Below are 19,958 nucleotides of genomic sequence, written 5' to 3' on the forward strand. Positions count from 1 at the left end.
GCTGGGTGGTAGGACATTTGTGGATCCACATAGATTCCAGAACTTTCGCACACGGAAATTTGAGAAAAAAGTGGATTGTTCACCAAAATTTGAGGTTTGCAGGGCATTCTGGGTAGAAAAACATTGGGGGACCCACGCAAGCCATACCTCCCTGGACTCCCCTGGGTCTCTAGTTTTCAGAAATGAGTGGGTTTTGGAGGTTTCACTAGATGGCTGCCGACTCAGAACCAAAAACTCAAATGCCCCCTATCTATCCGAAAATTACTTGGTTTTGCAAGGAGGGGGTCCCATGGATTTTTGGCCTTGGGCTCAGCAGCCATCTAGGGAACCCTACCAAACCCACACATTTCTGAAAACTAGAGACCCAGGGGAGTCCATGGAGGTATGGCTTGTTTGGGTCCACCCAACATTTTCCTACCTAGAATCCCCTGCAAACCTCAAATTTTGATGAAAAAAATTACTTTTTTTCAAATTTCTGGGTGGGAAATTTTTGGAATCTATGTGGATCCACAAATGTCCTACCACCCAGCATTTCCCCAGGTATCCCTATAAAAATGATACCTCACTTGCGTGGGTGGGTCAAGTACAGGTGACAGGAAAGGGCCCAAAATGTGTTGAGGAGACATCAAAAGGACCTATCAATAAAACTTCCTGGTTTTGCAAGAGTAGTCACCTGAGTTTTTGGCCCCTGGCTTGGTGGCCATCTTGGAAAACTACCAAACCCACTCATTTCTGAAAACTAGACACCCAGGGGAATCCAGCGAGGTATGGCTTGCGTGGGTCCCCAAACATTTTCTGACCCAGCATGCCCTGCAAACCTCAAATTTAGCTGGAAAAAACTAATTTTCCACATATTTTTGGGTAGAATCCCCATGCCGGCACAAATGTCCTATCACACAGCGTTCCCCTCAGTCTCCTGAGTAAAATGATACCTCACTTGTGTGGGTGGGGCAAGGGCCTGTGACTGGGAAGAGCCCAAAACATAGGGAATAAGGGTATAGCACCGAGAATTCTAAGCGCTAAATTTTTTCAAAAATATGTTTTTAGCCAATTCTGCATTGGACAAGCACACAAGTGAGGTATCATTTTACTCGAGACACTGTGAGGTAGGACATTTGTACCGCCACAGTGATTCCACACAAAAATATGTGGGAAATGTGTTTTTTTCAGCTAAATTTGAGGTTTGCCTGTGACTGGGAAGAGCCCAAAATTTAGGGAATAAGGGTATAGCACCAAGAATTCTAAGTGCTACATTTTTTCAAAAATACGTTTTTAGCCAATTCTGCATTGGACACGCACACAAGGGAGGTATCATTTTACTCGAGACACTAAAGATAATGCTGTGAGGTAGGACATTTGTACCACCACAGTGATTCCACACAAAAATATGTGGCAAATGTGTTTTGTTCAGCTAAATTTGAGGTTTGCAGGGGATTCTGTGTAGGGAAACGTTCGGAGATCCATGCAAGCCATACCTCATTGGACTACCCAGGGTGTCTAGTTTTCAGAAATGTGTGGATTTGGTGGGTTTCCCAAGATGGCAGGGTGCCCGGGGCCACAATCCCTGGGGCTCCCCCTCAAAACGTGGTAGTTTTGTTACAGGTAATTTTGAAGTCTCAACAGTATGATTTGGGCCAATTCCTGTTGCAGCCACTATGCCTACCCACACAATTGAGGTATCATTTTTATCGGGAGACCTGGGGGAATGCTGGGTGGTAGGAAGTTTGTGGATCCACGCAGATTCCAGAACTTTTCCACACAGAAATTTGAGAAAAAAGTGATTTTTTTTTTCCAGCAAAATTTGAGGTTTGCAGGGGATTCTGGGTAGGAGAATGTTGGGGTACCAACGGAAGCCATACCTGGCTGGACTTCCTCTGGTGTAAAGTTTACAGAAATGTGTGGGTTTGGTAGGGTTTCCTAGATGGCCGCCATGCCCGGGACCAGAAACTCATGGAACCCCCCCCTTGCAAAACCAGGTTTGTTTGTGATAGGTAATTTTGATATTGCTTTGATAGGTTTTGGTCCCTTACCTGTCCCGAGTCCTTGAACTACCCACGCAAGTGAGGTACCATTTTTATCGGGTCACCTGAGGAAACACTGGGTGGGAGGAAATTTGTGGATCCACGCAGATTCCGGAACTTTCCCACACAGCTATTTGAGAGAAAAAAAAGTGATTTTTTCAGCGAAATTTAAGGTTTGCAGAGAACTCTGTGTAAGAGAATGTTGGGGGGCCCACACAAGCCATATCTTGCTGGACTCCCCTGGGTGTTTAGTTTCCAGAAATGTGAGGGTTTGGTGGGTTTCCTTAGATGGCCACTAAGCCCCAGACCAAAAACTCATGGGACTTCCCTTGCGAAACCAGGTTGGTTTGTGATAGGTAATTTGATGTAGCCTCAATAGGTTTTGGGCCCTTGCCTGTGGCGGGTACTTGACCCACCCATGCAAGATACCATTTTTCTTGAAACACTCTGGGGAACGCGGGGTAAGTGGAATTTTGTGGATCCACGCAGATTCCAGAACTTTCCATCACAGACATATGAGGAAAATGTGTTTTTTGTGACAATTCTTTAGGTTTGCAAGAGATTCTGGGTAACAGAATCTGGTGAGAGCCAGTCAATTCACCCCATCCTAGATTCCCCTGTGTGTCTAGTTTTCAAAAATGTATAGGTTTGCTAGGTTTCCCTAGGTGCAGTCAGAGCTAGGGTTAAAAAACGACACTTAGGCACTTTGAGAAAAAAGGGTAATTTTTCATTGTGAAAATGTGGTGTGTCCATGTTGCGTTTTTGGCCGTTTCCTCTCGCGGGCACTAGACCTACCCACACAAGTGAGGTATCATTTTTCTAGGAAGACTTTGGGAAATGCGTGGTGGGTGGAATTTTGTGGATCCACGCAGATTCCAGAGCTTTCTACCACAGAAATGTGAGGAAAATGTGTTTTTGGACACATTTTTAGGTTTGCAAGGGATTCTGGGTAACAGAACCTGATGAGAGGCTCACAAGTCACCCCATCCTGGTTTTCCCTGGGTGTCTAGTTTTCAAAAATGTATAGGTTTGCTAGGTTTCCCTAGGTGCCGGCAGAGCTAGGGTTAAAAAACTACAGCTAGGTACTTTGCAAAAAAAGGTAATTTTACATTGTGAAAATGTGGTGTGTTCATGTTGTGTTTTGAGCCGTTTCCTGTGTGTTCACTAGGCCTACCCACACAAGTGAGGTACCATTTATATTGGGAGACTTAGGGTAATACATAAGTATAGAGCAACTGTTATTACCTATTGACTTTCGATCTATTTCTGCCTTACAAATGAAGGATAATGTGTAAAGAATAAGTCATTTTGAAAAATTACCTCTAATTCTCATGCTAGTATGGGTATTCCCAATTTCGGAAACATGGAAATATCTACTGTTTCTAAACTCTATATTTTGTTTCCATTTTTAGAAATAAATAGAAGTCTTTCATACCGATTTTTCCATGCATACATTTTCCCAGAATAATTGCTATATACCGATACATAATAAAAAAACTTTGGAAGTCGCTGCTCAGTTATTAGCACTGGGTTTGTCGGGTTCTTGGCAAACCTACAAGTCCAATATATCAACACAACCAGAAAGGTCCAGCGGATGTAACAGTATATTGCTTTTAAACAGCTGTCATAATTAGAAGAAGTTACAGGTGAAAATGTTGACACAAATGGCTGTTTTTTTAACACTAATTTTAAATGTTTCCTATATTTAACTGTTAGTTTCTATGAAGAAACCTTGAAGGATTATCACAAGTGACCCCATCCTGAATTCAGAATTTTGTCTAATTTTCTAAAATGTATAGCTTTCCAGGATCCATTATTGCTTTTATACCCATTTCTACCATTAACTGAAAAGAGGTTAAAAGAACAAAAAATTGCAAAAATAGGCTATGTCCCAGGAAAATGCCAAAAGCGTGTAAAATATTTTGGTTTTCTGACAAAAGTCTGCTTGTCACTGAAAGCTGGGAAGATGGTGATTTCAGTAATACAACCTCTGTTTTGATACCATTTGCAGGGGGAAAAACAGATGCTTTCATCTGTAGCCCTTTTTCCCACTTTTTCCCAAAAAAACAAAATTCTGCTGTATTTTGGCTAATTTCTGGGTCACTTCCAGGGGAATCCACAAACCCTGGATACCTTTTAAATTCCCATAATGTTGTAAAAAAAGGACGCAAATTTGGCGTGGATACCTTAGGTGGTCAAAAAGTTACAAGGGCCTAAGCGCGAACTACCCTAAATAGCCAAAGAAAAGGCTTAGCAGAGGGGGGAAGGCATAGCAGCGAAGGGGTCAATGTGTCATCAGGTTAAGATCAAATGATAATATAAGATTGTGTGATGGCTTGATTCGCCATCAAAGGGGGAGTTGATGGAAAGTAAAAGTTAAATGACGATTACGTTTATCAATTCTTACCATTACCAAGAGATGTATGATAATATAATAAATTCCTGATGAAATTGTGTAAAATGGTTGAAAAAAAAAAGTGAGACTTTATACTGATTGTAAAAGCATTCAGGACTGTTTTGAAACATGGAAATATGCACATGTACACAAAGAGAGAAACAGAAACAAACAATCATTACCTATGAATGTAAAACACGTGGTTAGAGAAAACTAAATTTAAATAACATAGAAAATATGCTGACAGTAACTTACAAAAGGTGTCAAAAGAAAACACTGTCTACCTAATAAAACACCTGTGATGCTTAAAATACTTAATTTAGCAATGGCAGATAATATGAAGTTTTGCTGCTTATTGTACTATTGTGTGATGTAAACGGGTAACACTAGAATTGGAAACGTACATAATTTGTTTTGAAAATAAACATGCAAATAATTTTTGGTAGTGCCTAATATCGACATGTAACTTCTAGAAGAAGAAGAATGATTAAATTAAGTAAGAAAATTGAAATACTTATATTAATGAGTGTTCTGTATTAATCATAATGTGGTAATGATTCAGCGAAGCTTCATGTTGGCCTCATATGCTTTTCTTTCCTTGTTCGAAAAACAGAATCTAGCTGAAGTAATCACTTTTTAATGCTGTGAGAACTTTTTGTAAAGTTTCCTTTTCGTGCTCTAAGACAAAGAACTCTCTTTTGATTCAGCAACACTTTTGACAGAAATGTAGCAATAAAATTGCAAACTCAGAGAGAGCGCATGGGAACGGACAGGCAGTGAACAAAGTGAAGTTCTTACTTCCGAGGAAAGGATAGAAATATAAAATAATTGAATTTGATGATTTCACAAAAAGACTACTTAGTGCTTCAGGATTTTTCAGTGAGGTATTGAGGGATCACACCATGATTTACCCACTGTGGATGACCAATGGAAATCATACAGGATGACAAGAGCGGATACTTTGTGGACGTAAACTAAAACTTTTAAAAGTATAATTGCCCCTTGGATGAGGAGTCGGGCTGACTGTCATTTACCTTTTTCCTGCCTGGCATGCTGTCGGTCCGAATCTGATTTCTCTTTAATGCCAAAACCATTCAAACTGAACTTTCCTGAACTGACTCGAACCTGCACCTACCGGCCGGTAAAGTATGCAGGTGAAAAACTTTTGGAGAAAGGGTTTGCTAACTTTTTTCCTGTGGCACATTAAACTATGACTCTGCATTCTTCGGTTTGTATGATCTAAATACTAGATTTCAATTTTTCCATGTTTCTCTCTCATTTCATTTCCTAGGCAACCAGCAAATGTTTTCCTTATTTGGATCTGTATGGGATTGCGTGGCTAATTTACCAAATTAACTGTATTAAATCTAATTTTGAAATGCTACTTCATGTTTCCTGACCATTCAAATTGAGGCTTAGATAAACAATTTACATGAGCAAATGTCATCATATGCTAGTCATTCTTTTTTAATTTCAAATACTTTATTACATTTTCCATAATAAAACAAAATCGAAACATGTGTGGTAAAGTATACAAAGTGCACATTTGACGCACAAAGTCATGTTATTTTCAAGTGTTGTTACTTTGGCTACAACTAATCTACGTGCTTTGCATTTCCAAGGCACAGGGAATTTAAGGGCAGATAAAAATTATTATAAGCAAACACATGGTTTATTTTTCTCATTAGATGACTGCATCCCCCTGTGTGTCCGCTCTCCCTTGCTGATAGTCCGGGAAGACAGTAAGTAACTTGAAAGAGCAGTGACAGTAGGTCGGTGTGAACACTGCAGGGGCCTCTGGGACCACCTGAAGACGTTAAAATGGCGGATGGCACAGGACATTCAGTCGAGGCAAAGGCTGGCGAACGGAGGAAGTGGTGACGAGAGGCACACCACCAGCAATATTACCTGGCACAATCCCAGAACAAAATGACATGTTTCTGCTTTCGTCTTTGGAAGTCAGCATCAGGTAAGTAAAGAAAGATGCCAGTTCTCTCTTACGCATTGTATAAGGAATATAATGCTTTGCACCGTGCATTTATTTTCGGAGTTGTGTTAGCACATCCTGCAAGAGGAATTGCTTCAAAGTTTTCTTTTTATGCTGCATGATTCAAGGCGGGTGATTACAAGGGGAGTTAGAGCTGGGCAGGGTTTGGGTGCCGACCCTGCAGATTCAGTCTGTAGGCTGTCCTGTTTCAGCGGCCCTGCGCCTATGTTTCGTGCCTCCATCCTGCTCCTGTTTGTAAGGCCTGGGCACTGGGCAGCCTCCTCTCGTGCCAGGGTGAAATACAAAATAACGGGTCCCCATGCAGAACGTGTAGGGGCTCCATGTTTCCCATATCTCACTGAATATTCATGGGCCTTAGGCTGAATGGGCCCCTGGAAGATTTGGCGACCCCCTTGGCCGGGGACCCTGCCTGTTCCCGCCCTTCTGGACTAAAACAAACTTTAATACAAGACCCTGCGCCGTTAAATCATCTTTAGATCATTCCAGAAAGCTTGTCTCATAAATAAGCCCCGGTAGTCTTTTCACCTGCTGCATCCTGTCTGCCCTGCACAGGTCCGGGTATGCCAGCTCCAAGGCGAGCTACAGGGAAAGTGACCGTAGGGGCGGCCCCTACTCGTTACCTACTCTTCGCTGTGTACCACAGGCTGCTTGCTGTCGATAGGATCCCCGGCCGCTCTCACTCTCCTCTTTCGCAGTGAAGGTAACCCCGGGCCAGTGTCCTCCTAACGGATGTATCATGTACCCGAACATGGTGTGCAGCGGGCTCGGCTCCCGGATGTGCGGCCGGCCGGAGGCAGAGACTCCCGCAGCAGCCCTCTCTGGGTCCCACTCCCACACCTCTCGCTCGAGGCCTGCCTCTGCTATTTATGCTGATCTCTGGGTTTCTGGAGATAGGAATACCTGTCCTAAATTCCTTTATACCCTCACGGATTAACTGTTGTAAATCTGTTTGTTGATAATTACTTTTATTTATCATTAAGAAATTACAGACGGTGCAAAACTTCGCAGCACGGTTAGCTAGCAGTGTCCAATGCAGCTTCCGTCCCGCTCCGGTGTAAAACAATTGCACCGAGGGCCAGTAAAGGAACGAATTAGGCTCAAGTCACTGCCTGGTTCACAAGCTGGGTTATTCGCCCACCGGTCCACCCCTTAGGTCCTCTTAACATAACCTGTGCTCTCCTATCCATACTCACATCTGCCTTTCATCAGAATCTTTTAACGATTCCTAGTTTCGACGGAAGACAATAGGCGGCTGGGGCTTTTCGGCCACCCACAGCCACTTAAAAGTGGAAGCTTCTCACAGATGTCCTTAAGGATGAATCGGACAACCTTAGATTGAAGAGGAGGCTCAAGACCTGGTTTCCCCCCTGTATTTAAGGCTGGTAAGTGACAGTTGCCATCAAGGCCGGACTGGCAACCAGCGTTTCCCGGGAGGCTGGAAGGGTAGGGGCTTGTTTTGTGACAGGGGGGGGGGGGGGGGGGGGGGGGGGAGCAGTGCAGCAATTTTTAAAGCACCTGCTACATAGTTACTTCCTTGTAAATCAAGCATTTTAAGGGCAATAATACAAGCGTTAAAATAACTCTGGTGATTAATGTACCTGCTGGAGAGAGATAAGGGTTCTGTCTAGTGGCAGTGTTGACTCATCTAAGGTAGCGCAGAGGGGTAATATGCCTGCTGCAAAGAACAGGTATCATGCAAATCACAGAAAAATATTTTATATGCATAGCTCAGTGGGTTACTGCTCTTGCAACAGCAATCCTTTTGTTACTGTGCAGTTCATAAATCACAATCGTAATCTAGAACTGTGAGCTATAATCTGCCATTAAAGAGCTGCATGTAAACTGCAAAGTACAGTTAGAAAAGTTATGTGTTTTCCCATTATTTCATTATACTAATGTTGCTAAAAGAGTTTGGGTAGAAATACATTCTTATTAGGAAAGACAAGCCTAACCACTGTTGTGTTCTGAATCCTCAATTTGGTCTTATCCAAACCAAGAACTCCTAAAAATGCCTGCTATTATGCTTGACAGGGGTGTAACAAAGGCGCCCCCCCCACGCAGCCCACGCATTGCGGGGGGCCCTGAGCTCGAGGGGCCCCGTCAGCACAGTAGTCACCGCATTGGACGGTTTCTTTGGCTGTACTGAAATACCATTTGCTAAATAAAACGTTTTTTTTAAACTAAAACTCGAAATCATGCAGTAGATTATACCACCAGTAGTCAGAGCAGAGACGTAGACGTAATTTAAATGTTACGCCACTGCACGCAGGCTCCAGTTCAAGAACGCACACCCGAACTCCCGGAGTAAGTCAAGAGGCTCCTGCAGGTGAAGACTTCACGCTCGCTCGCGCTCCTATTTTGCACGGTCGACCCCTCACAATGTATGTTCCACTTGCTGCGCACTTTAATGCAGCCTCTGACATAAAATCACAGTGCCCTTAACTTTGATGAGCTACAGAGACAAGAGCAAGGAACTCGAGCTCAACAGGCAAGGCAGGGGAAGTGACAAGCGTGCTCGGGGTGAGAGGAAGCAAGTGAGGCCCTGTTGTGCCCCTGACTGCCAGTGTCGAGCGGAGATATTAGAGCCAGTTTGTTACGATAGGCCGGAAGATAAATCCCTCTCTTGATATTAACCGACTCGGGTTGTTGACGTTATTTATTCCAAACGCCAGGAGACGTGAGTGGCTGTTTGCGATTTATCCGGGCACACGACCCCCTACTCCATCCATCACTAAACCCATGACTGCAAACCTCGTTCTCCTCCCCTCTTGCAGACATCACAAATGTAATGCCCGGAAGAGCACCAGAATTTGAGAACCACGCTGCAGCGAATGCGAGGTAGGCAGATGCTTGCTTTTTTGTGTGTTTCTTTTTGCATAAAACAGGTTTGTCCCATATTGACTAATTAAAAAAAAGCCCACCCTTGCCTGTAACCTCAGTATTTACGACGGTGTGTTGAGTGTTCATTTGCTAAGCACCATTAAGTCAAAGGACGCCTCGAGGCACTTCTTTTTCCCTCTCTGGGACTGCCCGTCCGCTGTGTGAGTAGGAACATGGGGACGCGGAGCAATGATAGGAGCACAGACATAAAACATGTAGGCACAAAGCGGACTACTTCAGAGGTACACTGCCAAACTGTCTTTGAACTGGGTAGTGGAGTTGCAGATGCGAGGTGAGATGAGGCGAGGAGGGGGTAGAAGAGGAGGTGAAAACCGCAAAAAAACATGTACAAATCTTTGCAAATCAGAGTCACGCCAGCTTCTTTTTAAGCTGCCCATGACTCCAGCTAACATATAGCTATGAAAACAAGCATTTACAATGCAATAGGTCTCCCAGCTTTAAAGTTTGAGCTATTGGCATTGTATATTACAATGTGTTACATTAATTTGTTATCAAACTCTGAATTGTTGTATACAGATGGTAAATGCTGCAAGAAAAAGTAGCACTGAAATTGATAGCTTTCGCAATCGCTATTGTAATGAAGCTGAACAGGCAGGGACAAAAGCATAGTCATAACAATCGATTTAAAAAATAAATGAAAAAAACACTCACTGAAAGTCTGCTTTCGATTCTGCGACTGTCCGCAAACCCAAAACAACGGCCTCCTCCTCCCCCTAGGGCACCTCACCACGCACGAGTACAAAAAAAAGCATTTGCAGTGCAATAGATCTCGGAGCATTAAAGTTTGAGTTATTGACATTCCGCCTGGGAACATCACGCGAGCCCGAGGAGGTGTAGGCCGTGCCACGAGGCAACCTGCGGCCTGGTGTGCCCATCGGGTGAAGTCGGAGCTGCTCGCTGAGGTTGGTGTTTCTCCCCCCCACCCCCCCGTGGGGCACAGAGACCTACCCGCAAGCCCTGAAAGAACTGCCCAGGGTGCCGATTGCAAATTCGGCCCGAACTGGTAGATGGAGCACGAAGCTAGCTGAGGCCTACTCTGCAAAGGAGGTGAGAAGTGGCGGCCGCTAGGCGTGTGGAGAGAGACATAAAGCGAGGCAAGCTACCGCGAGTGGGTTGGGCACTCACTACTCTGCACTCACTACTCTGCACTCACTACTCTGCACTCACTACTCTGCACTCACTACTCTGCACACTCACTACTCTGCACTCACTACTCTGCACTCACTACTCTGCACTCACTACTCTGCACTCACTACTCTGCACTCACTACTCTGCACTCACTACTCTGCACTCACTACTCACTACTCTGCACTCACTACTCTGCACTCACTACTCTGCACTCACTACTCTGCACTCACTACTCTGCACTCACTACTCTGCACTCACTACTCTGCACTCACTACTCTGCACTCACTACTCTGCATTACCACTCTGCACTCACTACTCTGCATTACCACTCTGCACTCACTACTCTGCACTCACTCTGCACTCACTACTCTGCACTCACTACTCACTACTCTGCACTCACTACTCTGCACTCACTACTCTGCACTCACTACTCTGCACTCACTACTCTGCACTCACTTCTCTGCACTCACTTCTCTGCACTCACTTCTCTGCACTCACTACTCTGCACTCACTACTCTGCACTCACTACTCTGCATTACCACTCTGCACTCACTCTGCACTCACTACTCTGCACTCACTACTCTGCACTCACTACTCTGCACTCACTACTCTGCACTCACTACTCTGCACTCACTACACTGCACTCACTACTCTGCACTCACTACACTGCACTCTGCACTCACTACTCTGCACTCACTACTCTGCACTCACTACTCTGCACTCACTACTCTGCACTCACTACTCTGCACTCACTACTCTGCACTCACTACTCACTACTCACTACTCTGCATTACCACTCTGCACTCACTACTCTGCACTCACTACTCTGCACTCACTACTCTGCACTCACTACTCTGCACTCACTACTCTGCACTCACTACTCTGCACTCACTACTCTGCACTTACCACTCTGCATTACCACTCTGCATTACCACTCTGCACTACCACTCTGCATTACCACTCTGCATTACCACTCTGCATTACCACTCTGCACTCACTACTCTGCACTCACTACTCTGCACTCACTACTCTGCACTCACTACTCTGCATTACCACTCTGCATTACCACTCTGCATTACCACTCTGCATTACCACTCTGCACTCACTCTGCACTCACTACTCTGCACTCACTACTCTGCACTCACTACTCTGCGCTCACTACTCTGCACTCACTACTCACTACTCTGCATTACCACTCTGCACTCACTACTCTGCATTACCACTCTGCATTACCACTCTGCATTACCACTCTGCATTACCACTCTGCACTCACTACTCTGCACTCACTACTCTGCACTCACTACTCTGCACTCACTACTCTGCACTCACTACTCTGCACTCACTACTCTGCACTCACTACTCTGCACTCACTACTCTGCACTCACTTCTCTGCACTCACTTCTCTGCACTCACTTCTCTGCACTCACTACTCTGCATTACCACTCTGCACTCACTACTCTGCACTCACTCTGCACTCACTACTCTGCACTCACTACTCTGCACTCACTACTCTGCACTCACTACTCTGCACTCACTACTCTGCACTCACTACACTGCACTCTGCACTCACTACTCTGCACTCACTACTCTGCACTCACTACTCTGCACTCACTACTCTGCACTCACTACTCTGCACTCACTACTCTGCACTCACTACTCACTACTCTGCATTACCACTCTGCACTCACTACTCTGCACTCACTACTCTGCACTCACTACTCTGCACTCACTACTCTGCACTCACTACTCTGCACTCACTACTCTGCACTCACTACTCTGCACTTACCACTCTGCATTACCACTCTGCATTACCACTCTGCACTACCACTCTGCATTACCACTCTGCATTACCACTCTGCATTACCACTCTGCACTCACTACTCTGCACTCACTACTCTGCACTCACTACTCTGCATTACCACTCTGCATTACCACTCTGCATTACCACTCTGCATTACCACTCTGCATTACCACTCTGCATTACCACTCTGCACTCACTCTGCACTCACTACTCTGCACTCACTACTCTGCACTCACTACTCTGCACTCACTACTCTGCACTCACTACTCTGCACTCACTACTCTGCACTCACTACTCTGCACTCACTACTCACTACTCTGCATTACCACTCTGCACTCACTACTCTGCATTACCACTCTGCATTACTACTCTGCATTACTACTCTGCACTCACTACTCTGCACTCTGCACTCACTGCTCTGCACTCACTGCTCTGCACTCACTACTCTGCACTCACTGCTCTGCACTCACTACTCTGCACTCACTACTCTGCACTCAGTACTCTGCACTCACTACTCTGCACTCACTACTCTGCACTCACTACTCTGCACTCACTACACTGCACTCTGCACTCTCTACTCTGCACTCACTACTCTGCACTCACTACTCTGCACTCACTACACTGCACTTACTACACTGCACTCAGCACTCTGCACTCACTACTCTGCACTCACTACTCTGCACTTACTACTCTGCACTCTGCACTCACTGCTCTGCACTCACTACTCTGCAGTCACTACTCTGCACTCACTACTCTGCACTCACTACTCTGCACTCAGCACTCACTACTCTGCACTCACTACTCTGCACTCACTACTCTGCACTCACTACACTCACTTCAGCTAATATTAATTATTTCGCCATCATGTAGAGTGACTACTCTTCATTACCAGAAATAAACTGTTTTTCTTTCTGTGGCCTCTTTGATTATCCCAAAAATCATCTTGTAATAACGTGTCCAAATGCCATGATGGCATTAACTTTTGTAATTAGAAAATAGCGGTGGAATTACTAAAAGGGGCTTCCGTTATATTTTCCCAGCATCAGCAAAATGGCCAAACCATTTCCGGACCCACGTTCGGTTTTTCCAATTGCTTTTCTATGAAGAGGAGAAATTATTTGGTTTCAGGCTTTGGCTACTGCCATAGACTTTACAATGTTACAATGCTAGCTAGTATGCCCCCGGAATGCCGCCGCGGCCGCCCCGGAAGTCAGGCACGGTCGCCTGTGACGGGGGCGGAGCCACGTTCAGAGCGGAAGAGAAGGCAGGCGGAGGCGCTGCGTCTCGCGGCCCGGGGCTCCTGTGAGCGGTGTGGAGCCCCGGGGCCGCGCCAGCAGGAGGTTGGGCGCCGCGTGCTGAGCAGAGTCCCCGACATTGGCCAGGTAAGTTCAAAAAAAGGCTGGGGGGGGCTTGGTGCACTTGTGTGTGTGTGTGCGTGTATGCTCGTGTGTGTATGTATGCGTGCGACGGTGACGGCGGGGGAGGGAGGGAGGGAGGGAGGGGGGGCCTCGGTGCACGTGTGTGTGTGTGTGCGCGCGTGTGTGTATGTGTCAGGGGGGGTGTCTCTGTATGTATGTATGTGCGTGCGTGCATGGGCGCTTGTGTGTGTGTATGCGCATGCGTGTGGGGTGCTTGCGCTTCCCAGGAGACAGCGCCTGGCCACAGCGCGCGTTCCAGTTACAAATCGCCTGGAAGGATGCGCGTGGCCAGGACTGTCTCCTGGGACTGAGAGTCGCTGACAAAAGATCTCCTGGCGGACACAGCGCTGACGCGCTGTTAAACGCCAGGAGACCTAAAAAACCTCATGATGACGAATTTGTCTTTTACGTGCATACATCAGAAACTGCATTCACCTCCTTGGGCCTAGGTATTTCAGGCAGCGGTCACATGAAGTCTGACAATGTTAGGAAACTGACTGATTTAATGATTTATATACCCATTGAGTGAAAGCTACATTTTGATTCAACTAAAGACGAAACTGAAAAGAGAAATTAAGCGAAATAGTGTAAGCAGACGCTGCCATGTATTGCAGGTCAGTGCCCAGGTCTGAGAAGTAGTTGCAGTCCCCATGGCCTCACAAACATGCTAAGTTCTGCTTTGGCCTTGTCTCTTATTGCAGTAACATTACTTTAAAATATGAAAGCATATTTTGATCTCACTCTAACAATTTCCTATATTAAACATCGCTCCTTCGATTAGTCATAAGGCACTTTTTGTTACTTTAAACCCTGTGGAATCAGGGCATTCCAATTGATATGCCATGCTGAAGGGGTATGTCATTTGTAATTAAATTAGCAGACATATATTACATGTTGCGTGCTGCACTGTTTCGCTGCTTAACGAATGGTATCAGTTCTCAGAGCTGAGCTCCATGCATTGTACTTGCTAAGTAGTGCAGTCAAACAGTTAAAGACATTATTGCAGAGTCAGTCACTGGTAATCTCTGCCTGAGTTGTAGGTCTCTGGTCAAAGTTGTAGCAAGAACATCTTGATTCTTGGTTTGGGCAACATCACCTGTTCTCTTTCTCTGCTTCATGTTATGATAGATGGCAGTTTTTACCAGAGACCACCCTGGCTATGTCTGGATTTTGTCTTTTGTAATGAGCGGTCAAAGTTGTTATGGATGTTCACTTATTCTGCCAGTAAATGTTTTGATTATTTCAGCATTCCGTCCATCATCTGTTTTTTGCATTTGCCCCCCTAAGAGGGAGTTGTGCACCGTCCCCGTGCCCCTTAGGCCACCCGATACAAGCTAGCCTGGCTGGTGAGGGGTTATACCCCGAAACCGGTCCCAGGATGCTTCTTTCTGGTCCAGGGAAGACCGGGCCAGGCAGTTCTGGTTGGACTGTTCCCATGGGGAACAGGGTCAAGACTTATTAGCATATGGCTTGGTTTAAACTAGGATAGCGTGTTGTGCAAAAAACGATGGATTTAATATTGACTGATTCCAAAAAAAGCCCACCCCTTGCCTACGATCAGACTATATTGTGGAATTTATTTTCTCTTTAAATGTTTATGCTGTCGCTTATTCTGTTTTGTTGCTGGCATGGTTCATCAAATGTATGGTTTCCTTGTAGATACACTTCAGTTATCAGTGAACAGATCATGTCAAGTGTCAGCCGACTTTAGTAGACGCAGTGGTAGCATGGACACCTGTTTACTGTGTTGTAAAAGCCGATCATGTTAAATATACGTGTTTCATCACATTGCTCAGAGCTCAAGGCAAATCGTGCAGCTATTGTTAATTGAACGATGCTAAAGAAAGGCACCAATTACATTTTTTTAAATCTTCTATTTGAGTATATTGTGTATACTTTGGTTACTATAGCAGAGAGCCTTCCAAACTGTTTTGCAAAATGCACATTGGAACTAAACATGGTATAAAATATAGTGGTTTTAAATGGCTGCAGGTAGAACTCATGCAATAATGTTCACAGTTGTGTGTGCGTGATGTGGCGACGAGGTTCGTAGATTGCAAGTTCCCAGATGACTCAATGTTATCAAGAACGCTGAATTTCAGTTGAGCGGCCAAATGCCTTCTTGGTGCTGTGGCCCTGGTGCTTTTCAGTTCATCCAGTTTTATTAACGCACCTGAAAATAATGATTTGTAAAATAAAATAAAAAAATGAATCACTTTGTTGACGTGGTGTCGCATTTGCAAGGATATTCCAAGGGAAAGATATAAGCAATAAAGGTGCATGCTGTTTCCCTTCAATTAACACCATGCTGTATAAATGGAAACATACCTAAGGGAATACCATAGAAAAAGGAAGACCCGAGAGACAAGGAAACTGAGAGACACAGACACCGGGAGACACAAACACTGGGAGACATACACTGTGACACACAAACAGACACTGGAAGACACTTACATCAGGATTCATGGATTGACACAAACATGGGAAAAGACTGAGACACAGACAAGTGACCCTGGGAGACAAGAACACGGAATGACACAGAGACTGGGGGTCAAGAACAGACACTGGGAGACATGACCACTGAGAGACACAGACAAAGGGAGACATGAACACTGAGAGACACAGACAAAGGGAGACACTGGGAGACATGAACACTGAGAGACACAGACAAAGGAAGACAGTGGGAGACATGAACACCGAGAGACACAGACAAAGTAAGACACTGGGAGACATGAACACGGAGAGACACAAACAAAATAAGACAATGGAAGACATGAAAATTGAGGGACACTAACAAAGGAAGACACTGGGAGACATGAACACTGAGAGACACAAACAAAGGAAGACACTGGGAGACATGAACATTGAGAGACACAGACAAAGGAAGACACTGGGAGACATGAACACTGAAGGACACAGACAAAGGAAGACACTGGAAGACACAAACACTGGAAGACACTGGGAGACATGAACACTGAGAGACACAAACAAAGGAAGACACTAGGAGACATGAACACTGAGAGACACAAACATACGAAGACCCTGGGAGACATGAACACCGAAGGACACAGACAAAGGAAGACACTGGAAGACACAAACACTGAAAGACACTGGGAGACATGGATGCTGTGACACACAAACAGACACTGGAAGACACCTACATTAGAATTCATGGATTGACACAAAAATGTGAAAACACTGGGAGACACAGACAAGTGACCCTGGGAGACAAGAACACTGAGCGACACAGAGACTGAGAGTCATGAACAGACACTGGGAGACATGAACACTGAGAGTCACAAACAAAAGAAGACACTTGGAGACATGAACACTGAGAGACACAAACAAAGAAGACACTGGGAGAAAGAAACACTGGGAGACATTGAAAGAGGAAGACCCTTACAGACATGAATACTGCAATACACAGCCACTGGGCGACACCTACACTAGGTTTCCTGGATAGACACAAACCTGGGAAAACATTGGGAGACACATGCACTAGAAGACACAGACACTGGGAGACTGGAAAACACAGACACTGGGAGACTCGAAGAGACACTGGGAGACACGAAGACTAGGAGATACAGACAAGGGTAGACACTGGAAGACAGACACTGGGAGACATAAACAGACACTGGGAGACACCTGCCCTAGGATTCATGGATTGACACAAACTTGGGAAAACACTGGGAGACACACACACTGGGAGACTGGTAGACACAGACACTGGGAGACTCGAAGAGACACTGAGAGACACAAAGACTAGGAGATACAGACAAGGGAAGACCCTGGAAGACATAGACACTGGGAGACATAAACAGACACTGGGAGACACCTGCACTAGGATTCATGGATTGACACAAACCTGGGAAAACGCTGGAGATACAGACAAGGGAAGACCCTGGATCACCTTAATGCAGCAAGAAAGGGGGGATTGTTTTACAAAACATGCTTGTTTTTTTGTATATTGCTGGACTGTGATTGCTTTATTATGCACTTTGAAAGTATTTGCACTTTTTCCTTTGCTTTACCAACTACAGTTTGTATAGATTCTGTAAGTACGTGCTTTCTGATATAGTTTGTTTTTATTCTACATTCTGTGCTAATTATGGTGTTGATTGCACTTACTTGTAATACATAGGCCTTCAATCTTGTAATTAGCATTGCTTACAATATAAATAATAACTTCAAACTGAAAACACCTACATCAATGTTCTGAAACATCCAAGCAGTTTTTATACACAGCCTCTTGCTTGCTATTTTTTTCCTGCTTGCTCATAAAGACATGATGGTAGGAATTGAAATTGCCTCAGTTGACGTTATTATCATGCACAACGCTTGACAGTCACAAGTGTGTGGCATGCAGATAATTTGTGTTTATTTCTCTTGGAGTTGGTAGGATACTGTTTTATAGCTTGTGTACTCATGTATAATGTCAGTAGAGTCTGTGTAATTGCAGGTTTAGGTTAGACTTTCAAAGTTTCAAGATTTGTCCATCAATATAAATTCTAACTCAGACCCTTCATGGTTGTTCTTTAGCAATAGGCAGTTCCTGAGACAATAGGATCTCCCCTTGGCATTGCTCTGATTGCTGCCTCAGTTAAATAGTCTACTCTTGGCAAAGTTGCAAATGGGGTATTTTATATGTTGAGTGTTTCCCACTTTATTATTAGAACTTTGATCAAGACAATATAGAAGCATTTCATTAAATGTTGGAGGTTTCAAATCAAAATAGATCAGATCTTTGGGCTGGGGTGCAAAGTTGTAGGTGGTGGGCCGGGCCACCAGGGGGGCCCCCTCTATGTACTTCGCAGGGGGGCCCCCTCAAGTTTTGTTACGCCACTGATGCTTGACATGTGAATCCTAAACCTTGTAGTCCCCTTTGTCTTTTGTAACATTTTCCATATACCGATTTACACACGTTTGATTCATTATGTGTGTGTGTGTGTGTGTGTGTGTACCTGTGAGAGAGATTTAAAGTGCTAAGTCCTCCACACTGGTATGAGAGGTGATATCAAACACATTTAATACATGTACAGAGGGGCTATGGATAGATGAGAGGTACTTTGGGGATGATGGTGAGGGAATCATTGAAGAGCTAGGGTGACCAGGCGTCCTGGATTTGCTCAGACAGTCCCGAGTTTTCACCAGCTGTTCCTGCAAATTTCAGCAAATTTGGCAATTTTGGCTAATGTCCCGGTTTTTAGAGCGGGTTGGCTGAAACCAGTGAGAGGCACTTATTGGGTGTTCTAAAGCTGTGCTAGTTAACAGCTGTTAAAAGGAAGCAATTTAATTAACAGGTAGGAGGCTGGTTTTAGGAATTACATTTTATTTATTTTCTTAGGGCTTCTTCTGTGTTCATGTCCAGCACTCTCACTGGAAGGACTTAATCTTCTGCTAGACAGGACCAAATCCTCCTCCCCAATGGATCCTGTACCGCTAAAAAAGTTAAAGGAGTGCAGAAACAGCATTCTTCCGCCTCTGCTTGAAATCATGAACTGGGCTATTGTCCAGGGTTCTTTTCCGCCGGTGTGGAAGAAGGCTATAGTGAAGCCTCTCCTTAAAAAATCGTCCCTGGACCCGGGTCGCCTTAAGAATTTTAGGCCGATCTCTTTACTTCCAGCCCCGGCAAAGATGTTAGAAGCGCACCTTAATACTCATCTTTCCACCTTTCTTGAGTCTAGTCAGTATCTTGATAGCTCGCAGCACGGATTCAGAAAACATCATAGCACCGAATCCGCTATCACTGTTGTGGTGGATAACATTCGCTGCAAAGTTGACCTTGGCCAAACCACAGTGCTGGTCCTATTAGACCTCACGGCTGCGTCCGATACTCTGTCTCCCGCCATTTTAACATCCCGGCTCAGGGAGGCAGGGGTTACTGGACCGGCCCTGAGTCTTCTTAACTCCTTTCTCCATGACAGAGAACAGAGAGTCATGCTCGGAGATTTCCTCTCCCCTGCCAAGTCATTGCAATGTGGGGTGCCACAGGGGTCGGCCCTGAGCCCGACCCTGTTCAGCATCTACGTGGCCCCCCTTGCTAGACTAGTAAGATCGCAGGGGATGGAGGTGGTGTCTTACGCCGACGACACCCAGATCACGGTGTCGCTGGCCCACTCTGTCAGTACATCCGCATTCAGCTTTAGGTCATGCATGCAGCGTGTGGCGGAGTGGATGATCCTTAACTCCCTAAAGCTGAATGGCGACAAGACAGAGGTCTTGGTCTTCGGTAAAGACCAATACGTGTGGTCGAGCGAGTGGTGGCCTCCATCTCTCGGCACCTGCC

This window comes from Lissotriton vulgaris, chromosome 4_1, assembly GCF_964263255.1.
Source record: "Lissotriton vulgaris chromosome 4_1, aLisVul1.2, whole genome shotgun sequence".
NCBI lineage: Eukaryota > Metazoa > Chordata > Amphibia > Caudata > Salamandridae > Lissotriton > Lissotriton vulgaris.